General features: G+C 41.4%; 1 long non-coding RNA gene across 5 annotated transcripts in view; it reads right to left on the bottom strand.

Moving 5' to 3' along the window:
* Positions 1-205: 205 nt before the first annotated feature.
* Positions 206-11,634, bottom strand: part of LOC142834007 (uncharacterized) — a 79,756-nt gene continuing 68,327 nt past the window's right edge. For 2 of the 5 annotated variants that reach the window (XR_012907484.1, XR_012907483.1), the window contains one exon: positions 6,160-6,628. This is a non-coding gene — a long non-coding RNA (uncharacterized LOC142834007). The other 3 variants (XR_012907486.1, XR_012907485.1, XR_012907487.1) reach the window with 3 other exon arrangements.

The following is an 11,634-nucleotide window of genomic DNA, read 5'->3' as shown; positions in this document are numbered from 1 at the left end:
AGCAATGATTTATTAATACAGTTTCTGTGTGGTTATTTCGGATCTAAGCTAGCCACCAGCAGGAACAAACAAGCAGCGCCCTCCTCCTACAACAAGGCATCACTGAGTAGATGGAGTTGTTTCATCTTGTCTCTTCACATTGCTTGCCTGTAGTATCTGGAGTTCGATAGCCAGAGCAGCTAAGCAGTGCACAAGCAATGCCTCTGAACACAGGAGCCTTCCCTCTTCCGTCCATGGGAGGCCTTTGCAAGGGAAGTTAACCTTCAAATACGTGTAAGAAATAGGCATTTTCTCCAGGTTGGATGGAGCCCATTCCGGTGGCTACTTAGATGAAATCTCCACAGCAGTGTCCAGGCTGACCACATCCCTCCAGTTAACACAAAAGTCTCAGGCTGTGCCTCAGGCCAGGAGAAGCACATAAGGAATTAGTTCCCAGTCCCCAGGCTCCCAGGCAGCCTGGATGGCTGAAACCTGAGAGGCTTCCTGAACTTGGAGGAGAGGTCAGTCACCAAATGCTGCATTGTCCACCGAACACTAACCCGCTGCAGCCCCAAAGGCTCAGGAACAAAGTCCTCTTATAGCAAGACACTTTGCATTATTCAAAGAGCTTCCATAAACAGCAGTGTCTTCCTTCTATTCTACCAGTTGTGGGGTTTTTAAAAATTAATATTAAATAAAAAACTAAATTAAATTAAATATAAAACTAAAAAGTATGGAAACAGAAAATGCAGTAGAAATGGTTAATATGGGATTTGATGCCGGATGGGTTTGGGTTCCATTTCGGTTACCCAGTAGAATCACCTAACTAGTCAGCGTGGTGATGCAGGTGAGGTACCTGACTCATTCAACATTCTGCCAATGTGAACAGACTGTGAGGTAGAATCTCTGGATTCCATTATGCCGCATGCAAGAGCAGTGACGTTCACCCCCAAAGATCCTCTTCTTCAGTTGTCTCCACAGCTAAACCGCAGCCTGAATAAATATTTGTAGAATATGAATGGATAAAACCAAAGAAGCTCTAGCCCATTTTGGCGCCAAGCGACCTTTCTCACCGCCCCTGATTCAGAACCTAAATGCTTCTGGAATAGCAGGTGGTCGTGCTGTGACGAGTAATGAACTGGTGGAGCTGTTGCGCCTCCAGAACAGTGAGGTTTAAAGGCAAAGCCTTCCTGGAACACTGAGGAAAGCCAACTAAAGAGAGGCCGACTCTTGATGAATCCCACACACAGGCTGACAAGGTGAATGGCAGTCTCGTCAAATCGGCCCTTGGCAGAGGCACTCGGGGAGTTCTTATTTACCAGCCCCCGCAGACCCGTCTGTCTGTCCACAGCAGCTCTGGCCGCTGATTGGGGAAGCCTGAGCCAGGCAAACAGGGGGTCCTGCAGATTGGAGTCAGCTTGCTCAACTGTCAGCTAGAGAGACGGGGATATTGAATTCATCTGTCATGCTGACAAGGAGTACGAGTGGGGGCAGGAGCTCCCAGCGTACTGAGGAAACCCGGAGCTCAGGGAAGCTGGCAAGAATAACGAGCTTGGTTTTGAGCAGGGTGACCCCTTGAGCCAGCTTAGCAGTTCACAGATTCCTGGGTTTTCTTTCAAATTGCACTAAATGATGAATGGATAATGCTGGCCTTGGTCTTCATTCAACTCTTCTTTTAAAAAGCTGTGAACACTTATATGCCGTTTTTATGATTTTTTTAAAAAAATATATTCTTTATGCCGTATATTCTGTTACTCTCTGGGCAAGGGGCAAGAAATTGGAATTTATTTCCCACCTGTTTCATGGCATGCTTGTGTGTGCAGCTACCATTTCATGTACTTCTCTGAGATTGGACATGAATATTTCCCCAATTGTAGACAAGGAACGAGGGACAGAGAGGAGACTAGCAAGCCAAGTCCTCTCACGAGACAGAGAAAGAAGCAGGATTTCTATTGAAAGCTAAGCAACACTCGAGTGGGGTCAGCCTAAGTGCCACCCGCTGGACCTTGGCTCCGAAAAGTGGAAACAAAACTTAGTTTGGTCCATTGTTCACTTGTTGATAGGAATGAAAAACTTTTCACTGGTTAATTTTAAACTGGGTTGTTGCTCTCTCTGCATGTTGGCTTGAGTCCTGTTCAGACACCAAGCGAACCTTGCAGGTCAGTTACCTTAGGTCCTTGGGGCCAGAAGGAACACTAGTCTAGTGTTTCTCTTTAGGAGACCCTCACAAAGACTGCCCAGGCCTGGTCCACACTAGTGACCATGAGGTTCCATGTGCTGGATTCTCAGAACCAGGACCAACTTGGAGGTTCTTATTTGTCCAATGGCGGTGTTGCCCCTATCTGGCTTGAAGGGAGAGGTGAGAATAAAGGTTTTACAGTAGGGACTGAGAACTGACCTAAGGTCCCTCCAGCTGTGATGCTTTGGTCAGAGTTTGTCTCCCCTTCTCCTGTTCCAGCCTGGCTCCCATGTCCAAAGACTGCATGCCACTATCAGGTTAATGATCCCTAATTACAGATGAGGAAGGGAATAAGTTCAATCCATCAGGGGTTGTATCTTGTGGCTGCTAGTTTTTATATCCACTTGACACAAGCTAGCGTCATCTGAGAAGAGGAAACCTCAATTTAAAAATTGCCTCCATAAGCTCTGGCTTCAAGCAAGCTTGTTGGGTGTTTTCTCTTAATTGGTGGTTGATGTGGGATGGCCCAGCCCACTGTGAGTGGGGTCATTGCTGGGCTGGTGGTCCTGGGTTCTGTAAGAACGCAGCAGAACAAGCCATGAGGAGCAAGCGATTAAGCAGCACCTCCATGGCCTGTGCATCAGCCCCTGCCTCTGGTTTCCTGTCCTGACTTTGTTCCGTGATGTACAGTGATGTGGAAAAGTAAGCCAAATGAACCCTTTCCTCCCAACGTGCTTTTGGTCACCTTGCTTTACAGCAGCAACAGTAACTAGGACAAGTCTTCCCTCCATGATCCTTGCTGTGTAGTCAACTCCCTACCGCTGTCCCGTTCATCATTTCCTTCTCTGTACCTAAAGTACTGGAAAGCTATTCTGGTCTATAAAGTTGTTTTAGGCAGAGAGAACAATGTAAGCCCAGGCATGAAGACAGCAACAGCCTTGGCCTTAAAGACCTGGAGTTTAAGGCTACAGTTCAAGTCCCATGCCCCCAACTTCCTAGCTGGTTAACAGATTTGTGTGACATCTGCAGGCACCGATACCTCTTAGCTTAGTTATACAATAGGGTAGTAGTACCTTCACCATCTGCCCTACAGAGAGACTATGGGAATCAGAGAAGATAATGAACAATTATGTTCGCAGATTTAAAAAGACGGTACACTGCCTTAGTTCATTTTCTGCTGTTGTCCTAAAATATTGGAGGTTGGGTTTCGGGCCTCCAGGAGGCTCTGATTGGGGCGGGTATCCGCAAAGCCCCACGTTGGGCGCCAAGTGTAGTGGCATAAAATGAATGCAGACAGATTGTAAAAAATATATACAGCTTTAATGTAGAAATAGACTTACAGTATCACGGTTCCTGCGGAGAACAGGAAGCAGAAGGGGTGGCTGGGTGCACGCCCAGCAGATTTATAGGTAAACATTAGCCTGAGGCGAACACGCCCCCAATGGGCTGGACTTGGACTTATCCCTACATGTTAAAGAAGAAGATTTAATTTTGTTCACCATTTGAGGGTCTAAGGGGTTAAGATCAAGTATCCCCAGGTGTCTGACCATCTGCCAGGGCCTCGTGTTAGATACATGGAAATGGCAAGAGTATGTCCAGAATGCATCTAGTGAGATGGGACACCACCTCACAACACTCTCTGAGAGAGACTAACCAGGGTCTTGTGACAACCACTCAGTCCCCATGACTGAACACCTGCCATGATGCCCTGTATTGTAAAGGTTCCACCACTTCTCAGAAAGCTTCACCCAAAACAAGATCTCCAACACGTGAGCCATGGGGAGACACACTCAACCCCTATCCCAGAAAGAGCATCTGCATTTCAAGCGTGGTGCTTTTATCCTAGATGTTTGCTTCCCTGTTGTCCCCTTTTAAATGAGAAAGGGACCCAGACACTCACTGTTGTTTCCTTTTGTTGCTGTTTAAGTGGTAGGAAACCCAACACCTGTCATGAAGCCCAGAGGGAGCTCTTGCTCAAGTGTCACTATGTAGTTCAACCAAAGTATTTCCAGATGACACCATGGAATGGCACATCCCTAAACCCCCTCCTTATCTATACTTAATCTCTAGATACCCCGGGGGAGGAGGTTAACACTTTGCTGATCTTACAGCCAAGTAGTCTAGGACTTGCACGGCCAGTGACAGAGATGTCAGCAGGGTGAAACCAACGAATGAATTTTGCCCGATCACTTAAGCCAGATGTGGATACACACCTCAGAGGGAAGAAAAGAGGGGGCGAAACATTTTGGCCTGTCCCTGCTGTGCCACGGTCCACTCTACTTTTCCAAGATCATCAACATGTCTCGTGAAATTTTTGTGAAATGGTATCTTCGTGTCCTTGGGGTTTGAGCATCCCTGAGTAATCACGTCCTTCTTTGGGAGCAAGACTTACTTTACGAATTCTTGTGCAACTGTTCTTGATCTAAAGGCTGTAGCATTGAATTTTCAAAATAACTGTGGTGCGTTTGCCATGCATTTAGGGAGACTTGATTGGGGGAGGGAGAGGGAAATGGGAGGCGGTGGCGGGGAAGAGACAGAAATCTTTAATAAATAAATAAATTTTTAAAAAAAGAAAAAAAATGTGCAAAGTGACTCTGAGAGAACCGAAGGTTGATTGTCCAAGCTCTCAGGGTTAACAGAACCAAAACTAGAACAAAGAAGTCATGGAGGCAGTCTCTGTGGAACACACATGTCATCAGCTAAACCCCTTCTTTGAGGCTCTAACTGGAAGAAGCCCTGGAGGTCGGGATGGATGCAGATGATATCTAAGGGGGAGAATGAGAAGGAGTTGGTTTTCATACACTGTGAACCATGTGATTCATGAATGTGCCCACTGGACAGATGTTCACTGGTGGGCAGTAGGTGTCAGCCAGTGCTCTAGGTGCAGAAACAATGTGAATGAGCCCCTCCCCCAAAATAGAGGACACAGATCAGAAGGAAACCTCTCCATATGGTTAAAAAATACATCGACCAACGCTTATGTCGAGTATTTGGGAACACAGAAAAGCTTGGGCAATGGAAAATGCAGCAAAGGAGAAGTCAGCAAGACTTCTGGAAGGAATTGTTACATGAAAAGTCTTAAGATTCAGGTGTGGTTTAGCCAGGCTCTATGAAGTCGGGTCCAGAGGCCAATCAGAGCTGAAAGGGTATAACGCAGTAGGAAAACATGGGGAGTCCTAAAACAAGGGGTGAGATATTTTGACCTAAAAATGTCGTCAAATATTTTCATTATCTTAGTAGGTGACTGTGTAGACAAAGACTCAAAAACTCGCAGTGTTTTAATGTGAGGTAGTTTTCTTCTCTAGGTAGACTCTGTCTGGGTAGATGTTTGATATTCACAGTGGATCCCACAGTGACAGGAGGAGGAACCTTGTAGGGTTGACCAATTAAACCAAAATCAAGAGAAAACTCGAGCTAATGGTCATCCAGAATCATTTTAAATTTGGTAACCCTGTGCACAGTTTTGGCACCATCTTCCCCCCACTCCCCACCTCATCTGGGGAAAATGTTGGCCTTGAAAGAAAAGAAAAGCTGAGGTAAAAAAGTGCACTAAATTCCATGCATCTGCCTGGTTACCCACTCGTCATGTGATAATTACCTCAGCCTAGGTAGGTCCTTTGAAAACTCAGCTTCACTGAAGTAAAATTTGGAAACTAGCAAATGCACAAAATTTGATGGATTTTAACAAACATATATTTGTTATATATATATAGTTCTACAACTATTGCCACTATGAAGTTATATTTCCATCACCTCAAGTTTCCCTTCCAAATCTAGCCTCTTCTTTCCCACACCATCTATACCACCTCAAACTTTACAACCACTGGCATACCTTCTGCCAGGAAAAATGGGCTGATATGGAATGTCTTCATAGTCTATTCTTGGAATGCTGTTAGGTCCTTCCACGTAGTTGAATACTTCACTCGTTCATTCCTTTGCAGTGCTGATTAGATTCCACTGAACGAATGCACCGAAGTTTATCTGCTTACCTGTTGGAGGCAGACATCATGATATGTCATGGATATTAGTATTCATAACACTTTATGTGGCCAGGTGGCTATTTTATTTTTAATAAAGACATGTGACTAGAATTGCCCACTTGCACGCACAATAAATGTATGATTAACTTTGAAACAGGTCACAGCATTTTCCCGGGTGTTCCATTGAATAGTCTTATCAGCAATCTACAGCATTCTTGTGTGGAGCTTCTTCACTTCTGACGTCAATCCTTCCGTTATTCACCGTTCTGAAGTCTGCAGTGAACTCTACGTTCCACTTTACCTTTCCTCTAATTCCTAGTGATTTTGATTGAGTCTTTTGAACCACACACTGGGAAAACAACAGCAAATTATTCTTTACTCTTCGGAGAAGAACAGTCCATTACTAGGGTACAATGGCCAAATATTTATTCCTTCACTCCTCCAGTATCATCACAAGGCACCATGGTATAAATCAGAAACACAGGATGATCTGAAAAGAAAGAAATCTTTGACTAGAACATGAGGGTAAAGAAAAAAATCACCCTGAGTCTCAGTGTACTCCTGGCCTCTGATCTGTTTGCATAGCTGCTGACTCTAAGCTTTTACTTCTCCTTTTATTGAATTGGTGGTAATTGGATTGAATTGCACAACTTCTTTATTCTACATAAAAGACCTTTGTGAAGAACATATTCCTTGGTAGTTTCCTCAGCATTTTTAGCAATATTTACAGGGGAACAGAAATTTTAATGTTTAGAAAATTCAACTTATTACTTTTTCCTTTGAAGTCAGTCTCATGGTTTTGTGTCCTAAGAAGCCATCGCCTGTCATATTGTAAGGATTTTCTCTTGGTTTCTTCTCATTTTATAATTTTAGGTTTTACATTTGGGCTTTTTATTCATTTGGACTACTGACTGTGCATGGTATTATAAAGGAAAGATCAAGGTTAATTTTTCTCCACATGAGCACCCAATTATCCCAACATTTGTTGAAAAGACTGTTATTTTTTTCTCTTGAATTACCTTGGCACCTTTACAAAACAGTGACTGACCGTGGTCATTTCAGGACTCTGTATTTTGTTCCAGTGAAATGTATGTCTTTCCCTATTCCCAAACCACACAACTCATTATATCATAAAATCATAGAAAGTTGTCCAATCTTGCTCACGAAACAAAAATAAAAGAAAAAGAAAAAGAAAGAAAGAAACATTTTGGCTATTCAAGAAGATCCCTTATACTTCCATATGTACCTTGTCAGACTCTACAAAGTTTCTGCTGGTTTTCACTGAAACTGCACTATAGCTATAGATGAACTGGAGGAAAAATAATGTCTTAATAATTCGAAGTTTTTCATCCTATAAAGCTGGTATAATTTCCCACTTACTTAATAATATTGTGGTTTTATTGTCTCAGTTTCACACATATTTGACTTATCAATAAGAATGTCATAATTTTAATATAATTATAAACATATTTATTTTTAATCATTTTAATTTTCAACTTTTATTTGATAGCATGTGAAAAATAATCATTTTAGTTGATCTTCATTTTGTGGCCATCTTAAATTTATATTTTAGTTACTCTGTGCACTCCTTATCAGTTTCTAAGATGATCATATACTGTATGAATACAGATAGTTGGATTTTTTTTTACTGTATAATACATAGGTTATTTTTAAATTTCTTTTCATTGCTTTACTGCTTTGTGTATGAATTCCAATATAAAGCTGAACAGACATGACAAGGGCTGGTATTGACTTCTCGCAATCTTAGTAAAAAATAAATCAATCCCTTATTTTTACATATATTAACTATAATTCTTTTAAGATAAGCCTTGTCTTAGTTTGAAAATCTTGAACAAATATAGACTGAGTGGTTTATAAGCAACAATGTTTTTTCCCAGAGTTCTGGAGGCTGAAATGATGTAAACATAACAATCTTGTATTGAGAACCCTCTTTTAATCCGTAGGCTCCTGACACTGGGTACTAGAATGCTGAGGTTCCATTAAGGGCCTTCTTCTAGTCTGCAGACTCCTGAATTCTCATTGTGTCCTCACACCGTGGAAAGAAATTGAACTATCTTTCTGGTCTTTTCTTTCTCCATTAAGAGTATTGTTCTAAAATCTCTTTTATTTTATTCTAAATAGCCACTTCAATTTACTTCAGTTTAATGCTTGTATAATTACCTTTAGTGATCTTTAAATATTGTTTTTATATTTCAAATGTTGTAACAGCAGGTAGATATGTTCTGCATTTTTTAACCTAGTCTGGCTATCTCTGCCTTTAAGGATATAATTTTTGTCATTCACATTTAATACAATTATTGATTATAGCTAGGTTTAAATCTACCATCTCATTGTTTCTTTTGTTTTGGTTTTACTTTATGCCATACTTTATCTTTTAGCTTTTTACTTTGCTAAGATGACTGGGGTTTTTCCTCAAAGATTTGTATACATTTATGTTGTGTTTTCAGTTCTTTTTAATACATTTCTTCATCTTCTCAAGAAGAATTCAATTGTCAGAATTATTTAGATTTCTGTCTACCCTAAGCCTTAAACTTTCTGAATTCTCTTTAGATGACTTAAATCTTAAGACATTGTTTCCCTATCTTGACCTTCCTTCCTTCCTTTCTTCTTTTATTTTTGAGATTATAATATAATTACACCATTTACCCCTTCCTTTTCGTCCCTTCAAACAATCCCATATATTCCACCTTCCTCTCTTTCAAACTCATGGACTCTTTTTTAACCTCTTAAACATTTATAATTAAAATATAGTTATATTTTCCCCCTCCCATTTCCTTCTCCAATCCTTCCCAAGTCCCTACCCTCTAACTTCTTTCATGTCTCCCCTTTTTCTCAAATTGATAGTCCCACTTCTCCGATTATTGTTGATATATGCATATGTATGTGGATTTATGCACAAATATATACAAATACAACCTGCTAATCTTTTTTGTTGTTGTTATTGTCTGTGTGTATATGGTTTCAGGGATAACTGCTGTGTACTGACAACCAGGTATGAGAGCCCCCCTGGGAGAGGCTCATCTTACCTTTCCCACCAGCACGTCATCAGCCTCCTACCCTTCCTGTCCCAGGGGTGACCCTGTGAGAGACCCCTGCTTCTACATTAGCACTTCTATCTCTTCTTCATGCAAATATTTCTATGAACAACTGTTTCATAGCAGACTGCTTGGTACTCTGGCTCTTAGAATCTGTCTTCCCTCTCTTCCATGAGAGTTCTTGATCTGTAAGTGCAGGAGCTGTGGTGTAGATGTACCTGTTGGCGCTAGGCTCCCTATGTTGCCCTAATCCTCTGCATTGGGTCCAGTTGTGGTTTTCTGTGATGGTCTCCATTTGCTTTATGGGTATCTTGCAATACTGGCCATTGTTGTGGTTTGTAGGTTTCACACCTATATAAAACTATTTATTTCTTTGCTACTTGGTAGATTGCATAGTATTTGGGGTATCATGAAAGCTAGACAATAGGAAAGAGGCATTTGGGTTAGATCCAGCTCAAATAATCCAAGCAGCCCTATTTACTAAGTGTATGGTATCTTCAGGGATGGGGCTTACCTTCAACCTCTGATCAACCATTCTAAAGCCTGGTTCTCATACCTGGCACTGGAGTGGTTCTTGTGCAGAACATTGCCATTCCTTAGAGACTTGGCTTCCATATTTATATGGGAAATCTCTCAAGGGAATTCATCAGACAAAAATGAAAACAAGGTGATGAGGTACTAACATGTCTAGACAAATAGCTAAAGGATAACAAAGTAATACTTATTTGGATATATGTTAAATGTTTTCTCATTTAAAAATTTCTTTAACAGAAAATTGATTATTTTAAGTAAAAACAGTAATAATTATTATGAATTTATAATGACTCTATAAAGGACAGGTATAAGAGAAGAAACTAAAAGGCTTAAATGATCTTATATCATACTTGAAGTGGAGCACTATTTTATGTAGACTATATTAAAGATACATATATTAGAAACCCTAATTTAGTGACTTAAAAAAATTGAAGTATTTTAGCCAAAAAAATCCAAAGATGGCCATAAAATGTAATCTTGAAGAAATATTGAAATTATTGAAAGAGTAAAATCCACAAACAAAATAAACAAAAAGGGGGAAAGATGAACAAAGAAGAGTTTAAATGAAAAATAAACAACATACTTAAAATTTGTTCCCTTTAGGTACTTGCCAAGTGCCCCAGCTAATGACCAAGGCTTTTCCAGCCTGAGTATCTGGAGTTTGATTGTTTCCTGTGAGCTGGGAATTGACCTGACTATAAAACCTGGTTGCTCTTGCTTGGTTTTATTCTATGCAATCATGATTTTTTAAATTTTAATATTCTGGACATACAGAAGTAAATGCAAATATGAAAACTTTAAGATTTGATTTGTACAGCCTGGTCTACAAGTGGTAGTTCCAGGACAGGCTCCAGAGAAACCCTGTCTCAAAAAATAAAAAAAAATGATTTGTAATGTAACACCTCTCTCTTATTTCAATGTCAATTAAAAAAACAAAACAAAATAAAGCACACCAACCACTATGAAAACAGGCCAACTAAGATGGTAAAAGAATGAAAAATGAAACTCTTCGTAATAAAGTACATCAAACTGTGAAGAGAGCTGCTCCTGGTGTCTTCACATCCTTCACTTCTGTGTACTTATAAACAGTACATTGTTTCTGTGATGGTCTGCTCTGTCCCTTTAAGAGATAAGCCACACCTATTCCCTCCCCCCCTAATCTTCTGCTTCCAGCCTGAGTCTCTTCCTTTTCCATCTCCCTGTCAAAGAGGTAGCATCTGTCTCTCCCTTCTCCCCTTCCCCCTTCTGTTTCTCTCTCTCTCTCTCTCTCTCTCTCTCTCTCTCTCTCTCTCTCTCTCCCGCCCCCTTCTCTGAGTTCCCCCTTCTCTCTTTCCCTCCCATAACCCACTAATATCCAACTTCACTCTGCATAGAATGCCTATCCAGCTGTCTCTTGCCCGCCGCATGACTCCCTGTCCCTGCCCAGGACCAGCCGAGACCTGCGGCATGGTCTCATGGCATGCCCATCTGTCTGTCTCTCTGCCTGGGACTCGCTGCCCCTGTGTCTTCGCTGCCTGGGACTGGGTGCTCTCGGGACCCGCTGCCCACTGCCTGCCCCCACTTGGAGACCTGCAGTGTGGTCTCATGGCCCACTGACCACTGCACCCACTGGGGGATCTGCAGCATTTTATTTTTACTACCATTACAGTTTCTTCGCATGAATGCATCCCCGTACTTATTCTTCAGCCGTCCATTTACATACTCTTCTGTCTGTTCCAGCCATATATTCATGGAGCCATCCAGGCAGGGCAGAACTTAGTTTCACCACAATTGTCTGTCTAACGATCTGCTTTAAGGTATATCCAAAGGATGCTCAATCGTGCTACAAGGACATGCTCAACTATGTTCATAGCAGCTTTGTTTGTCATAGCCAGAACCTGGAAACAACCTAAATGCCTCTCGACCA

This window comes from Microtus pennsylvanicus, chromosome 13 (genome assembly GCF_037038515.1).
Source record: "Microtus pennsylvanicus isolate mMicPen1 chromosome 13, mMicPen1.hap1, whole genome shotgun sequence".
NCBI lineage: Eukaryota > Metazoa > Chordata > Mammalia > Rodentia > Cricetidae > Microtus > Microtus pennsylvanicus.
Note: the sequence above shows the minus strand (reverse complement) of the source record. Positions and strands in the feature narration are given on the sequence as shown.